The sequence below is a fragment of the Monodon monoceros genome, unplaced genomic scaffold (assembly GCF_005190385.1).
Source record: "Monodon monoceros isolate NGI ecotype Baffin Bay Population unplaced genomic scaffold, NGI_Narwhal_1 Super_Scaffold_3, whole genome shotgun sequence".
NCBI lineage: Eukaryota > Metazoa > Chordata > Mammalia > Artiodactyla > Monodontidae > Monodon > Monodon monoceros.
In genome coordinates, this window is record NW_021703780.1 from 38537217 (window position 1) to 38549217 (window position 12001).

Genomic DNA, 12001 nt, shown 5'->3' on the forward strand with positions numbered 1-12001 from the left:
TAAATATATTGAATATATATCTCTTAATAGTTTTAAATTCAGCATTTATTTAAAAGTGACTTCATTTAGTAAATATTCATTCAACCTGTGTGTGCCAAGAACTGTACCAGCCTCTTCAAACTCAAAACAATGAGTAAAAGGTAAGCCCATCCATCAATGAATTCTTAGTCTGTGGACTCCTTGGTGTGCCAACAGTTATATTAGTTGCCTTATATATTATTTATTTATTTCTCACAATAACCTTTTGAGCTATGATTAATTATCCCTAGGTGAGAAAAGTGAGTTCAGAGAAGTTATGTAAATTACCCAAGGTTACAGAGTTACCAAATAGAGTAGTAGATTGTAATGCCCGTCAGGGCATCAAACCCATTTCACTGGCTGTCATTAAGATAAAAAACAGTTCATCATTTTAGTTAGATCAAAACAGGAGAATAGTTTATTCTGTTCTGTGTCAGGAGACCTGGGTTCAAGCTCTGCTTTGTCATTTATTGAGTGACCTGAAGCTATTCCATTTTCTTCATTTGCTAATAAGTTGAATATAAGGACAGGGCTGACTGAGGACTGGGTTAACTGAGCACCCGTCCACCCTCCCAGAGGGAGGTGTACACACATTGTGTGTACACTACTTGTTACTTTATATTCTAATCAGCATCTGCCCATTTCCCTAGTATACAGTGAGTGCTGGAGGACCAGAATCTTTCTTCATCTTTTTGTTTCCAGCATCACCTACAGAGCCTTACACACATTTGTTGTTCAGTAAATGCTTTCTGCATGGATAAATGTTTGCAAGATGGCATTTACTGAGTTGAAGTACTTCAAAAAAGACAGTAGTGAGAAAACAAATACTTCCATTTAAAAAAATCAAGGGAGGACTGCCCTGGTGGCACAGTGGTTGGGGTCCACCTGCCAATGCAGGGGACGCGGGTTCAACCCCTGGTCCGGGAGAGCAACTGGGCCCGTGTGCCACGGCGAGGAGTGGCCCCCGCTTGTCACAGCTGGAGGGGACCCGTGTGCAGCAGCGGGGATCCGATGCAGCCAAAGATGAATAAATAGAACAAATAAATTTAAAAAAAAATTTTTTTAAGTTATAAAAAAAAAAAAAGTCAAGGGAATTCCCTGGTGGTCCAACGGTTAGGACTCGGCACTTTTACTGCTATGGCCTGGGTTCAGTCCCTGGTTGGGGAACTAAGATTTTGTAAGCCGCGTGGTGCAGCCAAAAAAACTTTTTAAATTTTAAAAAGAAAGAAAGAAATACTTCCCTTAAAAAGTAAAATCATTGGGCTTCCCTGGTGGCGCAGTGGTTAAGAATCTGCCTGCCAGTGCAGGGGACACGGTTTCCAACCCTGGTTCAGGAAGTTCCCACATGCTGCAGAGCAACTAAGCCAGTGTGGCACAACTACTGAGCCTGCGCTCTAGAACCCGCGAGCCACAACTACTGAAGCCCATGCACGTAGAGCTGGTGCTCCGCAACAAGAGAAGCCACTACAATGAGAAGCCTGCGTACCGCAATGAAGAGTAGCCCCCGCTCACCACAACTAGAGAAAGCCTGCATGCAGCAACAAAGACCCAACACAGCCAAAAATAAAAATAAATAAAAAGAATTTTTTAAAAAATCAAATTACTAAATAAGGATGGCAGCGTGAACTATTGATATTATCAATATAAAAGGCCTAAAGAGTTCATTTTTAAAATGTAAACTAGAATAGTTGATTTTCTCATCTTTAATGTTGCATGTTGAACCACAACATTATTTTACATTCTACTTTGAATGCATGTTTCATTTCCACGAGTCTGGCAAATTAGTTCAAATTTAGTGTTTTTTTTTAATTGGAAACAGTTATAAATAATATTACTGTTCTGTTGTATTTAAAGTGTTTAGATAGTTATCACTCTTGATAAGTTTTAGAATAGATGAAGAAGAGCTCAGGTGTATAGTGTTGGAGAAATACCTGGACCAGGAGCCGGAAGATAGGGTTCAGGCTTTGGCCCACTCTAACTAGACGTTGCCTTTCTGGCATCAGCTTCTTTCCTGTCCAGTGATGCAGGGGTAGACGCCTTAATTTCTAAGGTCCTACTAGCCCAAAAAATTCCTGATAGAATTCTAAATGTTTATGAAAGTTATAGGAATGATAGAAAATTCTCCTCAATATATTAACAAGAACTTAAAAATCTTGTCTATAACATTTTAAATTTTTATTATGAAAAATTTCAAACATATACAGAAGTAGAGGGTTTTTTCCCCCTGTGATACAGTGACTCCCCAGATTTAACAAGTCATATATTTTAAAATTGAAGGTTTTTGTCAACTAAATTAAAAGGAAAAACTTCCCAGTTACAGGCAATACCACAAAACTACCACTGTAGGCTAAATTAAATCAAATCTTGCCTTTGGTAATATTTTCAATTGGAGTCATTTTTTTAACTTTTCATTTTGAAATAATTTTTGACTTCTGGAAAAGTTGTAGAACTAGTACAGAGAATTTCCTTATATGCTTCACCCAGCTTCCCCTAATGTTGACATCTTACTTGACCACAGTACTTTTATCAAAATCAGGAAATTAACATTGATTCAGTGCTATTAACTATTCTACAAATCTTACTTGAATTTCACCTGTTGCCATGCTGATGTCCTTTTTCAAGTCCACCATCAAATTCAGGATCCAACATTGTAATTTAGTTGTCATGTCTCCTTGTCTCCTCCAATCTGTGACAGCTGATCAGTCTTTGTGTTTTTCATGACTTTTAACACTTTTGAAGTTAAAGTTAAATAATTGAAGGCCAATTATTGTAGAATATCCCTCAATTTGCGTTGGTTTGATGTTTTCCCCTGATTAGATTTAGGCTATGCATATTTGGAAAAATACATAAGTGATGTGCCCATCTCAGTTCATCATTATCAGGAAGTACATGACATTGATGTCTCATTACTGTTGATGTTAACTTGGGCCACTTGGTTAAGGTGGGGTCTGCCATGTTTCTCCACTGTAAAGTTACTATTTTTCTCTCTCTAGTTACTAAGTATCTCATTGGGAAGGAAATACTTGGAAACTATTCTGATAACCTCTTTTACATCACACCTTCACACACTAATTTTAGCATCCATGAATGACTTTTGTATGCAACAGTTATTACTGTGGTATTTGCCTAATGGTGATTTTTCTATGTCCACTGTTTCTTCTACATTTAATTAGAATTCTGCTGTAAGGAAGAGCTGCCTCTTCTCCCCTGTTTATTCAGTTGTTTATTTATATCAGTATTGACCCATGGATGTCATTTTATTCTGTAGGTTATTATTCATTACTATTCTTATTTAATTTGTTGCTCAGATTGTCCTAGATTTGGCCATTGGAAACTCCTTCAACTTGGCTCTTTGGTCCTTTCAACATTGTTTCTTGAGCACTTTCTTACTTATGACACCAATAGATGCTTAGGGCTTATTTGGTAATTTTCCTGCCCCCAGTCTGGAATCAGCCATTCCTCCAAGGAGCTGATTCCTTTTACTGGAGAATGGTATTTAGAAATGAAGCTGTGGGTGCTAGGTATACTCATGCTATGGAATGTTATTGCTTCTAGAACCTCTTAACAGAGCTAGAAAATACATATATCTCGACATGCATATATACACATTCTATGTGTACTTCTGTATTAGTCTGTATATATATATTAAAAGCTATGAGTACATACTGACACTTTCAATTTCAGTCCACCACAGTTTTGTTTTAGCCTCCTCTCTTTGCTTCTTTGAAATTGCTTTCTCCAACAGTGAGAAACGTGGCTCTCATTATTCACAGTATATTTATTTATTTGCTCAATCATGGTATATACAGAAAGTAGTTTCAGAATTGCTAACCCATACCCCTGTGAAAAACAAATTTCCTGGGACTTCCCTGGTGGCCCAATGGGTGAGACTCCATGCTCCCAGTGCAGGGGGCCTGGGTTCGACCCCTGGTCGGGGAACTAGATCCTGCACGCATGCTGCAACTAAGAGCCTGCATGCTGCAACAAAGATCCTGCATGCCGCAACTAAGACCCAGCACAGCCTAAATAAATAAATATTTTAAAAAATATTTTTTCCTAAGTAGGAAATATCTGAGTGTACTTCCTTTTGTCATTAGCCTATAGCATACATTGAAAACACTGTTTTCCAACTTAGGTTAGTTCTTTCATCCTCATTCCCTTCAGTATGGTTATGTTATTCATTTGTAATACAGTTAAGTTCATTTGTTATGTTTACCTTCCATTGGGGTTCCCCCCACACTCTGGTAGGTTTTAATTATTTGTTTTTTTGGTGTATGAAACATTATCATGATTCTAGATGATACAAAAAGATATACTCAGAAGTGTTATTCCCCCCCTCATCCCTACTAACCTGTTCCCATTTCCTCATTATTTCCACTCTGTTCCTTCCTACCTCCTATAGGTAACCAATCTCATTAGCTCCTGGTTTATTATTGTATTTTTTTGCAGAAGTGAGCAGATACATGTATTTTTATGTCCCCTTTTTGCATGAAGGATAATATACTATGAATAGAATTTTTAATATATGTGAATAATCCTTTATATAATTTTTTTTCTGTTTCTAAATGTATTAAGAAAGGGCAATGACTAATTTTTTTGTTTCTCATCTTGTTAGATTGTACTTGCCTGGGAAATTTGAGAGTAAATGGTTTATTCTTACTTTTTCTCCCAAAAGCCCTTTTTGGTTTTCTGGAACAAATCAATTTTATAAAAATTTATTGTATTGTCACTTATCAAGGTTAAGGTGTCCTGCTTTCCCTCTTTGAAACCAGTTAGCTCTGTGTGGGAGGAGGACAGAAGGTTGACTCAAAAGTGGTCTCTGTCAGAAGCCAAGATCACCTTGTTCCTTTTGAAGTCTACTCAGTCTTCACTTTACTGGTTTGCCTTTTTTTTGTACCATCACCCATATACTATTAGATTCAAAACCAAGTAGAAATCCTAGAACTGAAGCCAGTTCCACAGTGAAAGAAAAACTATAGACAGTGATCATCCATTATGATATGTCATTATAGATACACAAGAGTGACCAAGTTTCTGTCATTTCTGTGTAAAGGTACAGTGAATAGCCGGGGGAGGGGGCACACAGGCTTTGGAAGTGATAGATGTGAATTTCGAATCTTGGAATCACTACTTGATATTTTTATGACTTTAGACAAGTTACTTAATCACCTTGAGCATACAGTTTTCTCATCTGTAAAATGGGAATAATAATCTTTTACCCCCACAGATTGTTGTGACAGTTAAGGGAAGAAAGGTGCCTAATACATGTTAGACAGTTTCTTTTTTCTATAAATAAATACATTTATTTCTCTAAATAAATTTATTTCTCTAAATAAATGTTTATATCATTTATTTTGCGTCCTTTAAATAGATTTAAGGAAATAAACTTCTCTTTCTCTTATATTCTACAGCCAGTCCATCAGCAAATTATTTTGTCTCTACCAGGGTTGACCTAGAACCCCTGATCAATTTGTCTTCAGTAACAGTCTTAAAAATAATTATATATCTTCTTAGTAATGTTACCTAAATCGTATTTCTCCAGGATTTTTGCTTGTTTGCTTTCTGAAGAACAAAGTTGTGGACTGAATCAAAAGGCTTTTATTGAATTGTGATCTTTTGCTTCCTTTTAATAATTTCTTTGGGGAAGAGAGAATTTACATTAGTTTGACAGAATTTATTCTTTCTCAAAGAAATTGTGATTTTTACTCCGTCAGGATCCTCATGCTTGCAAATCAATTTTTAGATTCTGTTCCAGTGTGCTTTATGTCAATTAAGATGACCATCTTGTAATTTTTATTCAGTGTTGTCCTTTTTCCATTAAAAAAAAGTCACTGTGTTCTAAGGTACTCTAATTGACATTATCATGATGACTGATACTTTAGTCATCATACTTTAGCTTCATTGCCTCTAGTGGCTACATTGTTACTTTTAAGCTTTGCTTTCTTAGAAAAGCCAATCTGACATAAGGCTCTGAATAGCTACCAGCTCCTCTTCCCCCAACTCCCATCTCTCACATCTTCTGAGTTAACTTCCATGCCTGGAGTAGGCACATCAAAATGCTAGCTGTGTGTGACTCTCTTGCCTCACAGTGCTTTCAGCCACATCAATGCAAAGAATGCAGACAATCGGGAGTATTTTCATATGTGAAAATTTCAACAGAGTGATCTGCAGGGATTCAAGTTGTTGGAGTACCCTTCCCTCTCACCTCCTTTCCCTCTGCAAATCCCACTGAAATGAGAGATGGGGAGGGGAGGGGTGGAGAATGATTTCAAAAAAAGAGGAAGAAATCCGTATTAGTGGTGGAAAATAGGAAGACTACAAGAAGTGGATCAGAAATTATGGAGAATTTCTGGAATACGTAAAGTAGATAAAATTGGACTGATGGAAACTAGACTCAGGAAACCCAACCCACAACAGGTGTAGAGAAGACCTCTGCAGAGGTACATACTGTTCGTCTCAACAAGCTTGGGAAGAACTCCAAGCTTAGTCAGCTGGTGCAAGGGAGCCAAGGCAGGCTATGGGGTCATCATCAGGGTTGTTATAAAACAATATGGAACAGCTGGGCTAGTAAGCCTGTAGTGTAGTGGTTCTCAACTTTGGCTGAATTTAGAATTACTTGGGGAGCTTTTAAAATTCTGATGCCCAGGTCTCAGCCCAGACCAGTTAAATAAGAATAGCAAATCTCAAAGGATGGAACTCCAGGCACAAGTATTTAAAAAACAAAAAACACCCCTGGTGATTCTAGTTTGCAGCCAAGGATTGAGAATTACTACTCGAGAATTACTACTCTAGGGCCTGGCTGTGACTTTTGCTCCCAAGCTAAAACCAGTAAGGCCCAATTTCTAAAGTAAAGTAGGGATCTGCCTCAGAAGGCTCCGTGTGTTAGGACTTGGACTACAGAATGAGAACATAAGTATCTTTGAGCTTTTAAAACAAATTTGAAGGGGAAAAAAGTGAAAGCTCTGCACAACAGTAAATAAGCAGAAGTAAAACTTTTTCCTACATCACCAGTGGAAAAAGGTGTCCCCAGCCTTCCTGTGCACATGATGCTCAGCATGTAGTAAATGCTCAATAAATATCTTTGGGATCTTCACCCAGAGATCTGCATGATCAGCCCACTCCTCTTGCGAAAAGGCCTACCATGGAAGTATATCCAATGGCTTAGAAAAACTGTGTCAGGTAACTAAAATCACTTGATCTTTCTGAATCCTTCCTTTTAAAGCATGACCAAACAATACAGAATCATCAGCAAATACCATGAAATAGAAGCACTGAGGTGGACTAAGAAGAAATAGAAGAGAACTTTCAAAATACTAATTAGTATCTTCAGAGATATTTAACAGGATATTAAATTCATGAGTCAGAAAAATCAGCTTCTCTGAAAAAGGAAAAGATAAGAAAGTATCTGGGAGGCTTCCCTGGTGGCGCAGTGGTTGAGAGTCCGCCTGCCGATGCAGGGGACACGGGTTCGTGCCCCGGTCTGGGAAGATCCCACGTGCCGCGGAGCGGCTGGGCCCGTGAGCCATGGCCGCTGAGCCTGCGCGTCCGGAGCCTGTGCTCCACAACGGGAGAGGCCACAACAGTGAGAGGCCCGCATACCGCAAAAAAAAAAAGAAAAAAAGTATCTGGAAATTAAGAATATGATTATCAAAATTGGAACTCTGAGGAAGGGTTGAAAAGCAAAAGGGACAGTCCCAGAATCTTGAATTAGTGATACAAAAGATAGTGAAGAATATCTCAGAACACAGAGGGGAAAAAAAAAAAAAAACACCAAAGAGATGAAAAGTGAAAGAAAAATTAGAAGACTGGGATAATCAAGGATAGATGATATGTATCTAACCAAACGTGTAATGGAAGAAGGTTTCCTAGAGAAAGAAGAATTTTTTCTTAAGAATTTACCTCACACACAGTTTTTTTTGTTTTCATTTTTTTTGGCTGCATTGGGTCTTCGTTGCTGTGCCTGGGCTTTCTCTAGTTGCGGCAAGCAGAGACTACTCTTCGTTTTGGTTCGTGGGCTTCTGATTGGGGTGGCTACTCTTGTTGCGGAGCACGGCTCTAGGCACATGGGCTTCAGTAGTTGTGGCATGCAGGCTCAGTAGTTGTGGCTGGCGGGCTGTAGAGCACAGGTTCAGTAGCTGTGGTGCATGGGCTTAGTTGCTCCGTGGCACGTGGGATCTTCCCAGACCAGTGTCCTGCACGTTGGCAGGCAGATTCCTAACCACTACACCACCAGGGAAGCCCCAAGATAGAAGAATCTTAAGATTGAAAGGGCCAGTTAATGGTGGCACACAGGAGTAAGGAGTGCTTTTTCACCTAGATACATCCTGGTGAAATTTCCCTTTCCTTCCTCCCTCCCTTCCGTCCTATTGAAGTATAATAGACTTAAAATATCATTAGTTTCAGGTATACAACATAATGATTCAGTATTTTTATACATTAACAAAATGATCACCATGATAAGTCTAGTTACCATCTGTCACCTTACAAAGTTATTACAGTATTACTGACAATATTCCCTATGCTGTACATTACATCCCCTGACATTTATTTTCTAACAAAATTTGTACCTCTTTATCTCCCTCACCTATTTCACTCATCCCTCTACTCCTCTCTCATCCCCATTTGTTTCTGTATCTAACTCTGTTTTATTTGTTCATTTGTTTTTTTAGATTTACATGTAAGTGAAATCATGGGGTATTTGTCTTTGTCTGACTTATTTCACTTAGCATAAATACCCTCTAAGTCCATCTGTGTTTTTGCAAGTGGCAAGATTTCATTCTTTTTTTTATGGCTGAGTAATATTCCATTGTATATATATCTGGTGAAATTTCTTAATTCCATAACTTAAAAGAAAATTTTGAACTCTTCCAGGGAGAAATAAGCTATGTGCAAAGGAATGAGAATCAGAATGACATCAGACTTCTTATTTGTGACACTAAATACTAAAAGGCAGTGCTTTGAGCATTGTCTGTAACTGAATATTTTAAACCTAAATTTCTTTCCTCAGCCAAGTTATCACTTAACTATGAGAACAAATTAACTTTGGAGTATGCAGACTTGTGCTCTTTTTGAAAAAAATACTATAGGATATTCTAAAACATCACAAAAAACAAAGCCAAGAAGTGAAGACTCAAGGCATAAGAAACATTAGTGAGCATAAAAGTAATTTCCATAACATGACAGCTGAATTTGGATCTCTGAAATGGTAGAACTATAATGTTAAAATAATAATTGTTTAACAGTATGGAGCTACGGTAATTAACAAAATGGGGTGCAAATGGGAAATGAAGAGGGGAAGCAAATGGTCTAAGAAGGTTTTCTTATTCAAGGAGATACTATGCTGATTAGTCCACATCGATAAACATGTGTATGTGTGTATGTACGTGTGTGTGTATAGATATACACATGTATGTGTGTATGTGTGTATATATGTACACACGTACTGTTGAACGATTTGTTTAAAATTTAACGTTAGGCACTAGTAAGAATAGGATGTAGAACTTCCAAGCGACCCTGCATGGAGTGGGGAAGTAAAGGAACGAGGAAAGGTTGATCAATTTAGTAAAAGTAATAAAGGAAGAATAACAATAAAACATTATGTAGGAAATCAAAAATAAGATTGTAGGAATAAAATCAATCATGTCAGTGATTACAAAAAATATGAATGAGATAAAGTCACCTATTAAAGGCAGAAATTCTTATAAGGTTAACACAGTGATGACAACAAAATCTAGCTATGTGTTCTTTACAAATAAAACACCAAAAACCAAAATGGTCCAAAATTGAAAATAGAGGAAAGATTTCATGTATGACCATGTTGAAATCTGATAGAGCTATGAGGGTTTTTTGGGTTTTGTTTGTTTTTCACATGCTTTTGAAGTATTTATGAATGTCCTGGCAAATTTTGTCCAGTAAGAGAGAGCAGATTCTTGAAACCATTTTATTATATATTTTCACAAAATAATGTAGTATGGTACTTGGGTCTAAAATGGATAGTGTTTATTCTTTCATATATTTTGGATTTATATAGCTCCTTCTAAAAAGGTATCTTCAAGGCTTCGGGTAGAGTAAAATCTTAGTAGAAAATAATCTTTTTGTTATTAAGAAATTAAGCCAGTGGACCATTTATTTTGGAATAGTATTAAAAAACAAAACTCCATATCAGTAAAGAATTTAAATAGCTCTTGGCATTTATTAAAAATAGGAGTACTAACATATTCAAAAGGGAAAATTCCTATAAATGAGTGAAAATTACTACCATTTTCCTTAATGCCCTGTTTTCAGATTAATCATTAAATAAATATTTACTTTCTGGCCCTGAACTGTGTGTTGTACACACTGTGAGGTACAAAATAAGATACTGCCTTTGCCTACTTTGAATTTTATTCATACTTTGACAGCTCTCTCTGTGGAGCGATCAAGTGGTTTCTTATACCAAGTTCTAAAACATGTTTAATCTGGTATAATTTACCACTAATTGCAGGAAAATAATCATAGCTAACATTCATTGAGTTCATCTCTGTCTATCCACACATAACACAGTATTTTCACATAGTAGCCACCCTGACATTAAATGAATGCATGCCAGATATTGGGCTAAAAGCTTTAGTTCAATACCTAATTTAATACTCTCAACAATTAGGAGTTAGCTGACATTATTTCCCCTGTTCTATAGATGAAGAAACTGAGCTTCAGATAATTGAAATGACCTTGCCCAAAGCCACAGTTGTTAAGTGACAGAATGGGACTGGAATCCAGTCTGGTGTAAAGAGGAGTGTGGTGAGGATTTGTATTGGTATAGAATTTATTGCTGTGTGCATGCTTCCTGTTTAGACTAAGGCATATAACCATTTGCATAAATGTTACTCTGTTCAAGTAGCCAGGTTCCACACCTGCCCTCAGCATCTGTCCCCTCAGTGCCATGAGCAATATTCCAGTGGTATTTGTTCATCATAGTACAAAATGGTACAGAGGACAGGAGGCAGTTTGGGGGAAATCTGACCACCATGACTGAGGGGAAGAGTTTCTCTTCTAATCAGTGATTAATATGCCTCTCCTGATTTTAGAAATCCATCTCTGGATTTGCCTTTTCAGGGGGTCATTAAGATCCCACTGTCTCTTGGATGCTTTGCTCTGTTAGGCAGGAGATGCAGGCAGAGAGAAACTCCCTTGGCATGAATTAGGCAGCAGAGAAAACCCTTGCCGAATGGGAGTAACCTGTCACAACCTGGTTTTCTCTGGCTAAATGACCAGTCTTGTCTAGTCGTAATGCCATTACAACATTCCCATTCAGATCCCCATGACCCAGTAATTGTTCTGGGAATGAGTGCAAAGCTATCAGACACCAACTACTATAATTAGAAAAGGGAAAAACAGACACTTACCAGAGCTAAGGTCTTTAGGCTGGAGCGTTTACAGCACTTTTTTGGGGGGGTTATGGAGCCTCTTTCTCAGTTTTGCTTCCTAAAGTACAAACTATACAGTTTTCGGGTTCTTGCATTCCAGTTTTTTTCCTTACTGCAGTGCACTCTTTCCTTTTCCCCCCTATTTTAATCGGAGTACAAATTGCTGTCAGCACATCGAGTTCATGTGCCAGCCACTTTCAGAACAGGGTGTTCTGTGCTCTTCAAAACAAAATTGCTCTAGGGCAGTAAGAGAACAATAAGTCAGAGCTCCAGTTTAAGTGATGTTTTGCAGCAGACTGGGCTCACTTGATGTGGTTACACTCGGATTGCGCAGCAAGGCTCGGTAATTTGGTTCGGTTTGACTTCGTGGGGTTTGGAGGACCTCCCCCCTTTAAGTTACGTAGACTTTAAGTCAAGAGAAAATGTTGTCCCTTTTTAACTTGTGTATTTCTTTCTCTTCCCAAAAAAACCCTAAGTAGAAGCATCCTGTATGTACTTTTATTCTCTTTGGGCACGTCATAGATCATTTACTTCCCGTAAATCATGCTGGTTGGAATTAGCAACAGACCTCCTGAGCC

The 12001-nt window shown here is 37.8% G+C and overlaps 1 protein-coding gene across 12 annotated transcripts in view; it reads left to right on the plus strand.

The window, feature by feature from the left end:
- Positions 1 to 12001, plus strand: part of FKBP5 (FKBP prolyl isomerase 5) — a 93913-nt gene that overhangs the window by 59201 nt on the left and 22711 nt on the right. The gene's annotated exons all lie outside the window — the stretch shown is intronic.